The 9342-nt window shown below is 39.2% G+C and overlaps 1 long non-coding RNA gene across 6 annotated transcripts; it reads right to left on the bottom strand.

Moving 5' to 3' along the window:
- Positions 1–474: 474 nt before the first annotated feature.
- On the bottom strand, positions 475–9089 carry LOC144336151 (uncharacterized). 6 transcript variants are annotated; one of them, XR_013407663.1, is made up of 6 exons: positions 8893–9089; positions 8300–8363; positions 6483–6581; positions 5152–5409; positions 2916–2973; positions 475–663 (listed from the first exon to the last, which is right to left on the bottom strand). It is a non-coding gene; the product is annotated as an uncharacterized LOC144336151 (long non-coding RNA). The 6 variants fall into 6 exon arrangements; XR_013407666.1 differs by having other exon boundaries at positions 8911–9089; XR_013407662.1 differs by having other exon boundaries at positions 8300–9086.
- Positions 9090–9342: the final 253 nt, after the last annotated feature.

Genomic DNA, 9342 nt, shown 5'->3' with positions numbered 1-9342 from the left:
CCATGCCAAAGAAACCTTTTTCTTACGGCAACTGTTGTTTTTCTTCTGTTCCTACAGCCCTGAAAGTCTAGGCAAGATCCCGATGCTAAATATTTAAATGAGAACTGGCTCCCTGTTTACCTTTGATTCTGATAAAGGGAGTGGGGAGCATGGGGTCTTGATTGCTTGCCAGGACTTGTAAAGCTGATAGTTGTGTGCCTTGTCTCTTGAATAATCTGGAAAATCAAGTTTAGCTGGTTCCAACCAAAGAGTTTGCAAGTCAGTTGGGAACTCTTGCATGCAATAACTATAGATACTGTATACATCGACCAGCCAAAGGCCAAAAAGTGAATAGCTTTGCCAGAGATAAAGGATTATGTATGTTATGCTTGTGAATACCAAAAGAAGGAATTCTCCATTTTAATATGGATTGCTAAGGTTTGTACCAGTTAGACATTCAGACAAACAAAATACTCTAAATCTTAGGGCTTTAACTCATGATGAAAAATTTTTTAATCCTCCTGCTATCAGCCCATTTGAATCCAGTGTGGAGTGAGGGAATAAACCACGCCTTTCCTACTGACGGTTCATCGAGAGACAGGAGAGTAGTTTTCAACAGTTTTGAGATGAGATTGCCTCATTTTCTTGGAATCCCTTTTCATCCAAAGCTTCTAGCTGCAACATCTGTAGAGACAAGATGATTTTGATGGAGATTGATATTGATACTGAAAAGACCTGGCATGCACTGTTTTTCGGACATCCTCCTTTTGGGCAAGTTGGTCACGTGGGAAAAACTCAGTTTCTCTGCCAAGAAATGGTTCCCTGGATCAGGAAACTGTATGTCTCAACATGAGAAATGAGAAAAATTAAAACTGGAAAAGTTCAGTCAGATCATCTGCATCTGGTCTTTCCTCTGAATTAACCATCTGACTGGGTCTCACGAGCTGATTTCATGCTCTGTGCTTTTATTTTGATTTAACTAACTCAAAATTCAACACCTTTCTTGGCAAAACTATGGAAAATGAATTGCTCCTTCAGCCAAGTATTTCACTTTTTAAAAGATAATATTAAATAATTTCCTAAAAGGAAAACCATTGATGAGTCACTCAGTGCCCTAGTGTGAGTAAAGAATATTATGGACACCTGCAAAAAAAAAGGCACTTTGATTGTGATTTCCTAAAATGAACACTGTTTTAGTTACTACTGAGAAGTCCCATGAAACGACTGTTGGGAAGAGCTTTACACACACACACACGCACACACGCACGCACACACATATACCCACACACACACACACTTGGCATTAAACTAAATTACAGGTACAGCAGTTACATATGTAAACGAATATGCCCATACAAGTCACCGAATGTTATGTGCCATGCACAACAATGGGCAATGCATTATTCGAGTTTTGTACTAATTAAAGAACTACTTTGTTGCTAAGAATCAGTGTATTAAAAACATACATTCTTATTAGCTGCATTCCCAAGAGTTAGAAAGATGAGAGGTGGATCTCAGGTTTCAGGGAACTGTTATTAGGTTCTCAAAGTATTTTCTTAATCGCATGCATTTTTTAAGAGAAAGCTCAGAGTCCATATCACATAAACAAGGTCTGATTGTGGGGTTTTGAATGGCTATCGCAGGGTTTCCTTCTTTCCACGTTGTTTTTCCTCCTCACTGCACCAAATTTCACTTCTTGGAATCAGGACCTGAACCAAAGTTAAACACCATAAAGAAATTTACCCAGTAAAAATGGACTTTTATTGACTGAAAAGCATTTTTACAGTGCAATCTGCATTTTTGTAAGTCCTTGTGGAAAATCCCCTATGATTGAGTGGTACTTAAAGACTTCAAAATACGCATTGCCCATGAAGCTTGCAAAAGTCAAAGAAAGGGGACAAAGGGGAAAAAACTGGTCTATCTGACCCACCAGTCTCTTGACTCCACAACAAAAAGACTGCTTTTATGAGCCGCCCTGCTCATTGGCCTCACCACCCTGCCTGGCGTCTCGATCTCGGGGCAATGCCTGCTTTCTGGCCAGCAGTGAAACAGTGCAGACGCAAATTGCCCCATCTCTGCTCCTAGAACCCCTTCCCAAATTCTCGGTCTCCCCATCATTTCTTCCCTGGGACACTGCCTGTTTTTTTGTTCATATCCTCTCCATCTTCTTAGTCCTCTTTAGTTTTTGCCCCTCACTTCAGGTTTTTCTCTTTCACATATTTTTTTACTTCTCAAGGCACATTTATTTGACAGCTTCTTCATCGTACGGTGTTATGGGCCACAGGTTCCACAGGAGCCTTCCCTTTTAACCTGAAATGGCTCAGACACAAAATCGTCTCTGTCTGCTTTCCTAATTTATTATCCTCTTAATCCATAGCTTTGGAGCTTCCCTTTCTCTTGTTTGGGGGCACATGCATGCCAGTGATTTGTATAAACGAAAGAGGATTCAATGTCACTCTTTCTCATTTGCACTTTTATAGGCTTTTTGTGAGTGGGTGAGAATGAGATTTAATTACAGTTAATTTGCCAGAAAATATATACTCCCGTGATAACATAAAACATTTGAACATTCTCGATCATGTGTGCACAGTGGAAACATTTGAGAGTCATTGCTGAGCCATAGTATGCTCACCTACTTTTACTAAATTTGCTGTACATTCTAAATTCTGTGCCCTTAGAGGGCAGATTTCCTGGTCTGCAGCTTTATGGCCCTTCTTGGTTCCCTACCTGCCCCCTGCTTTTGGTTCCCTGGCAATGACTCTTGCTCAGTTTCTTTCGTAGATAGCCTTCTGAGTCTACAATTATTCCTTCAGTATCTTCCCTCCGTGAGCACTTCCCTCCCACGTCCTAATCCTGTTCCCAAGAGTTCTTCATTCCCAAGTCCCTTTTTTTCAGTCCCTTTCATTCATCCTGGCTTCCTCACCTGTAGGACCTACCTTACGTATTCCTTTACCCCAACACATTCCTCTTGTCTCCTCATGTGGGGGACGCAACCTGGAAAAAGTCGAAAATTGGCTTACATTTGGAAGCTAACTGCTGATTTTCACATAAGCAGCATCCTGCTGCTGATAATTATAACCGATACTCTCTTAAGTAGTATATGCCCAGTTAGGCATTCCATTTTTTATTAAAATACTGACAATTACAATTTTTTAGAGAATGTTTTCTTTGCTTTATATTAATAATAATTTATATTATCTTGTTTTAAATTTCTCCAATAAAAATGTTGAGCTTACCACCAAACAGTATACTTTATTTTTGATCACACATTTCTAGATCATAAATTCACCAAAGACATAAGTCCACAGCTAGTCCTGAATTTAAAAAAATAAAGAATGCATATTTTTTTTTGAGATGGAGTTTTGCTCTTGTTGGCCAGGCGGGAGTGCAGGGGCATGATCTCAGCTCGCCACAACCCCTGCCTCCTGGGTTCAAAGGATTCTCCTGCCTCAGCCTCCTGAGTAGCTGGGATCACAGTCATGTGCCACTTCGCCTGGCTAATTTTGTATTTTTAGTAGAGATTGGGTTTCTCCATGTTGGTCAGGCTGGTCTCAAACTGCCGACCTCAGGTGATCCACCCACCTCGACCTCCCAAAGTGTTGGGATTACAGGTGTGAGCCACCGTGCCCAACCAAGTATGCATATCTTACAGACATCTGAAACTCAATATATAGTAAACAGAGAGTTTCTTTCCTAAATTTTATTCAATCCTATGGCCATTTCTATGCAAATTCTTCCCAAATCTGTATCTTAAAGTTTATTTTTCCTTTCTGAGCTACAGATGAAATTATAGCTGCCTGCTGGCCACCTCTACCAAAAACCGCCTTGCAAACAGTGGATCCAAAATGAAACCCTCCTCAAAGCCCGCTGCTCATATGGGCTGTAGCCTCTAAGAACTCTATGAATGATGTGATCCAAATGCTATGGGACCCCCAAGGGTAGAGGGACGTTTGCTGCCTGACAAGGTGGAGGAAGGCTTACTCTGTAAGAGCCTATTAGAGCTGATTTTTAAAAGACAAGCAGAAAATCTCCCAGAGATCATTTCAGGCACAGAAAGAGTGCCCAATCAAGGCAGAATCACAAATGTCCCAAAGCCCCTGTTTCATTTTCATTCCGACTGTCAACACCCTAGTTTGAATATCTATCCTTAGGTCCATTATGTTCCACCTCCAACCCATCCCCCATGTAGATTTGTCTCTAGTCACTCCCTATCAGGGCTCTGTGTTCCAGCCATAATTAAACACGTTCCATCATGTTACCCCTCTACCTGGAAAGCTTTTATTTCCTCTCTGCCTATAGAAGTTCTACTTACCATTCACCTTAGTGAATGGTGAGGCCTTCCTGACTCCTCTGGGTAGAATCAATGACACATTCTTGTGTGCTATTATATCATGTAGTGCTGGTCACAGCCAGACCTGTATTACATCTAGTTTTTGTCCACCTCCCCCACCAGACAATAAACTCCTTCAGAACAGAGACCATATCTTACTTATCTGTGCTTCTCTAGTGGTGACTAACACAGTGCTTCATATGTGGCAGGTTCTCCATTTTTATCTATTTAATTTAATTGAATAAATGAATACTGAATGAAAAAAAAATTACATATAGTTTTATCTACATAATTATAACTAAGGTGATACAGGTGACTACTATGCAATTCTTTTCATTTCCAAGTCTCAACTTGCTGTTGAATCATTTGCAAATTTCTTGACAGATTTTTTTATATATTACTAGGATTTCATGGCATAAAATATTATCTCATAATTTGACTTACTGTAAAAGTAGTTCCTTAGTTTTGTCATCTATATGTAGCTAAGGTTGTAGCTCTATTGCACTTCCACCCTAACAAGTAAAGCAATTTCAGTTTTAGGTTGAAGTTTTTCTCCTTTTGCCTCTTGATGACTTAAACTCAAAAGGAATAACTTCATTCCCACACAAAGTGAAATAATTACACTGCAGATGAATCTTGTGCTGCACTAATTTTATGTTCTAGGTTAAAATAAATTTTTAATAATCTTTGCCTATAAATAATGATTTAATACAGATGTTCCTATCTTATACCAAATCTTTAGTAATTTAAACTTTTCTGCAATAAATTTGGCACCATACTGTTGTTTCTATGTGGCAGCAGCTGATTGGAAATGAATGAAATATTAGGGAAATTTTATTTACCTTGACCCATGTCCATGTGGGGATGGTGAAGATGGTAGAGACCTGGACTTAACAGCTCTTCTCTTTGGGACTTTTTCATGAGTTGGGACAACTGGAGCCAATGGAACATTTTCGGTCACTATCTCTCTGACTCCGTTGTAAGGTAAATTCTGTGTTGACTAAAATATATTCTCTAATTTGGGAATCCTTCCTGTATTGCAAAGATTTAAGACGTGCTTTTGCTCATTGACTTATGCCGAAAACTAATGATCGAAATGCCTGAAAAGTGTAACATGAAAATTAAATAGTCACAAGTGAAGAACTATATTACAGGCTTTTATAATTCAATCAATATGTTCCAGTCACAAATCTCATTGATTTTAATAAAATATATTGGTCTCTAGTAACCTACTCTTATATAGCTGGCATAATTCCTAATCTCTTCTGATTAGGAATCTCTTCCAAATCTTTTTCATTTACCAATAAAAGTAAGTTTCTCATTGTAAATTAGTATTTTCAAGATGATGGACATCCCAATTACCCTGATTTGATCATTACACATTGTATACTTGCATCAAAGTATCACATGTACCACCAAATAAGTATGATGACATATCCATTTTAAAAATACCAAAAAAATAGTATTTTTCAATTGTAGATAGTAGAAACATTTCTGCTTTCTCAATCTATCAAATTTGAAAAGCTTATCTTTTCAGTAAACATAAATGTCCCCAGGGTCTTATAGAACATTGATCCTATGACACACAATGCCATCCAGTAGTTCCAGGGCTACTTGCACCAGACATTTTGAAATAGCATCCTCTGTGATTGTTTCATTGACCTTGTTAAGAATACATAGACATTCTATAGCTCTAAATGAAAACAAGTTTTGGCCCTTGAAACACATTGCCTCATTTATCTGAGGCATGTATTATTGCCTATTGGGTGCATAGTAAGATTAATTGAAGGAAGTATTAAGATAAAGTCTTTGACCTCTAAGAAGTCATTATAATTTCATAAAATGAAGAGCAATAGACAACAATAACAGTAGAGCTCAGTGTGAGAAGGGATGGAGAAGCAGGAGAGCAGGAAGAAGTTCACTTGACCTTTTTGGTGGGTGGCAGGAGGCATAAAATGTGAAAGGCGTGGACTAATTCTGATGTGTTTAAGAATCAAAGACAAGACATAAGGGACAACAGTAGAGAGTTTCTGTTGAGGCACAGAGTGATCAGTATGAATTCCAGTGTGCAGAGAGTGTAAACAAGCAATGAGAATAGCAGACTGGAGTGGTGGAAAATATCACTGGCTTTGCAAGTGATGGAACTGGGTTTGGGTCCATTCTCTGCACTTACCACTGAGCTGGGTGTCCAGATCTGTGCTCACACCTTAGGCAAATGATTCAAACTCTGAGTCTCCATTTATGAGATTCAGCGCTTATAAATCATAAAGCACTTCAAAATGCAAGATGATAAAATTTCTGTTAATCATGTTATTAATGATCATATTAAACTATTCTCCTGTTTACAATCTTCCAGGGACTTCCCTTTGCACTTACAATAAAATCTAAACTTATTGTGATTGACAAACAATGACAAGATCTGGAACCTGCCTCCTCTTCAGCTCAGTTATCGCTGCTCACTTTTCTTTTTCTTTTTCTTTTTCTTTTTCTTTCTTTTCTATTCTATTCTATTCTATTCTATTCTATTCTATTCTATTCTATTCTATTCTATTCTATTTATTTTTTGTGATGGAGTCTTGCTCTGTCTCCAGGCTGGAGTGCAGTGGCACGATCTTGGTTAACTGCAACCTCCACCTCCCGGCTTCAAGCAATCCTCCCACCTCAGCCTCCCAAGTAGCTGGGACTACAGGCATGTGCCACCATGCCTAGCTAATTTTTTGCATTTTTAGTAGAGATGGAGTTTCACCATGTTGACCAGGATGGTCTCATGATGATCCACCTGCCTTGGTCTCCCAAAGTGCTGGGATTATAGGCATGAGCCACCACGCCCGGCCCTGCTCACTTTTCTTTAACAGCACTGGCCCCTTTCCTCACACCCCAAATGCCCAACTAAGCTCAGCTGGGTCACCTGAACTTTCTCTCTTTCTATTCTTCTCTCTCTCTTCTCCCTTCATCCTTCTCCCTGGGTGACTGAAGAAAATCTTTGGGTCTTAACTCAAACATCCCAGAAAGGTCTTCTCTCACCACTTTATCCAAAGTAAAATCCCAACATTTCTCTAGGTCCTGCATCCTATGTAGTTTCTTCACAGCATTTACCACAATCCGAAATTACTTTGCTTAGTTATTTGTGTCTCTGTTGCCAATTGGCTCCTGAATAATCCATTTTTCTACTTTACTGCATCGTTCTCTTTCCCATTGAGCAACAAAACAAGAACTCCTTGACCTTATCTATATTTCTCTTCGGTTGTTGGTTCCCTTTACTGCAAAATTCATTGAAAGGGTTTCCGTGCTTGCTACATCTACTTCCTGCTCTCCTTTTCTGCCATGGCCATTATTCTATGAAATGTATCTTATCACTTTCAGTAATGACCCCATATTGCCAAATCCAATAGACAATTCTCAGTCCTCATGTTCTTTTGATCAGTAGCATTTGACAACATTAATCATTGCATCCTCCATAGCACATCACTTTCTTTGGCCGCCTAGATTTTATTATCTCTTGGTTTTCCTATAATCTCAAGGCTACTCTCAATTTCCTTTGTTAGGCCCTTACAACCTTGGAGGGCAAAAAGTAAGACTTAATCTTCTGGCCTCCCCTCAATCTACACTCACTCCCCAGGTCACATTATTCAGTCCCCTGGCTTCAATATCATCTATATGCTGATGGTTCTCAAGTATTTATTTTCAACCCAGAGAAGTATCTACTGGGTATTTCCACTTGGATATCACAGAAACAGCTCATAAGATGACTGATCTTTTTACCTACTGCTGCACACAAAATTGCTCAAAGAGTAGTAACTTAAAACAACAACTATTTTATTATGTGTCACAAATTTGGTTCAGCTGGTGATTCTTCTGTTCCCCATAAGAACATTTAAGGGTACTTTAGTGAATAGACAGGTCTATGGGACTATCTTAGTCCATTTTCTGTTGCCATCACAGGATGCCATAGAGTGAGTAATTTATAAACAAAAGAAATGTATTTCTTACAGTTCTGGAGACTGAGAAGTCCAAGAGCATGGCACCAGCATCTTGTGAGGACCATCATGCTGTGCTATTCCACAGTGGGAGAGCAAACGGTCAAGTGAGAGTGTGCATAAGAGAGGAGCTCCAGGATCTGGGCTTGCCTTATAACAACCTACTCTTGCAATAAACTAGCCTGCTCCTGTGATAATTCTTAAAAGATTTTCAAGAAGGCACTAGCACAGCCCTATGCAACCGTACAGTTTGTACACTTGTAGGCCTAGCTCTGCATATCTTACTCAACTGGGACTTTTGACCAGAGCAGCCACTTGTGGCCTATCCAACGTGGCAGTCTCACAGTATCCAGATGTCTTACTTGGCATCTTACCTTCCCCAGAGTAAGCATAATCTGTAAAGTTTCTTTTGATCTAGCATCAGGAGTCCCAGCATGCCATTTGACTAATGCAGTTACTAAGCTCAACCCAGTTTCAAGAGGAAGAGAATTCAGAGGTCTTAGTATTGCCTTCAAGGGCATATATAATCTAGTCCATCTCCACCTCCTCGTACCTCTTAGATTTTCTAGCGCTCTCTCCCCTTCACTGTGTTGCAAATATATGTACCTCTTTGCTTTTTCTCACCAAGGATATTTTGCCTCTGGACTTTTATACTTGCTGTTTCTTATGTTTAGATCATTCTATCCCCAGATTCCTGCATGGCTTCCTGCCTCCTTTCTTGCAGCAGTCTGCTCAAATATCACCTTACTAGACAAGTCTTCTTTAACCCTATCCAACTTCCTCATCACTCTCTGTTCTTTTATGGTCTTTTATGTCTCTTCTTTGTCCCTACCTCACCTGCCATAGTCTATATTTATTTTATTGGCTATCTACTTACTACTATATCTACTCTCCTAGAACAATAGCTCACACATTAAAGGTACTCAACAAATATTTATTGAATGAATGAATATATTTCTACCTCCTAAGACAGTAATTGCACATAGTAAATACTTGTTGAACACACAAATGAATGACTATTGGTAATTATGGTGGAAACTAAGCAATGAATGACAA

Source organism: Macaca mulatta, chromosome 17 (genome assembly GCF_049350105.2).
Source record: "Macaca mulatta isolate MMU2019108-1 chromosome 17, T2T-MMU8v2.0, whole genome shotgun sequence".
Classification (NCBI taxonomy): domain Eukaryota; kingdom Metazoa; phylum Chordata; class Mammalia; order Primates; family Cercopithecidae; genus Macaca; species Macaca mulatta.
This window is presented reverse-complemented; position numbering and strand designations above follow the sequence as displayed.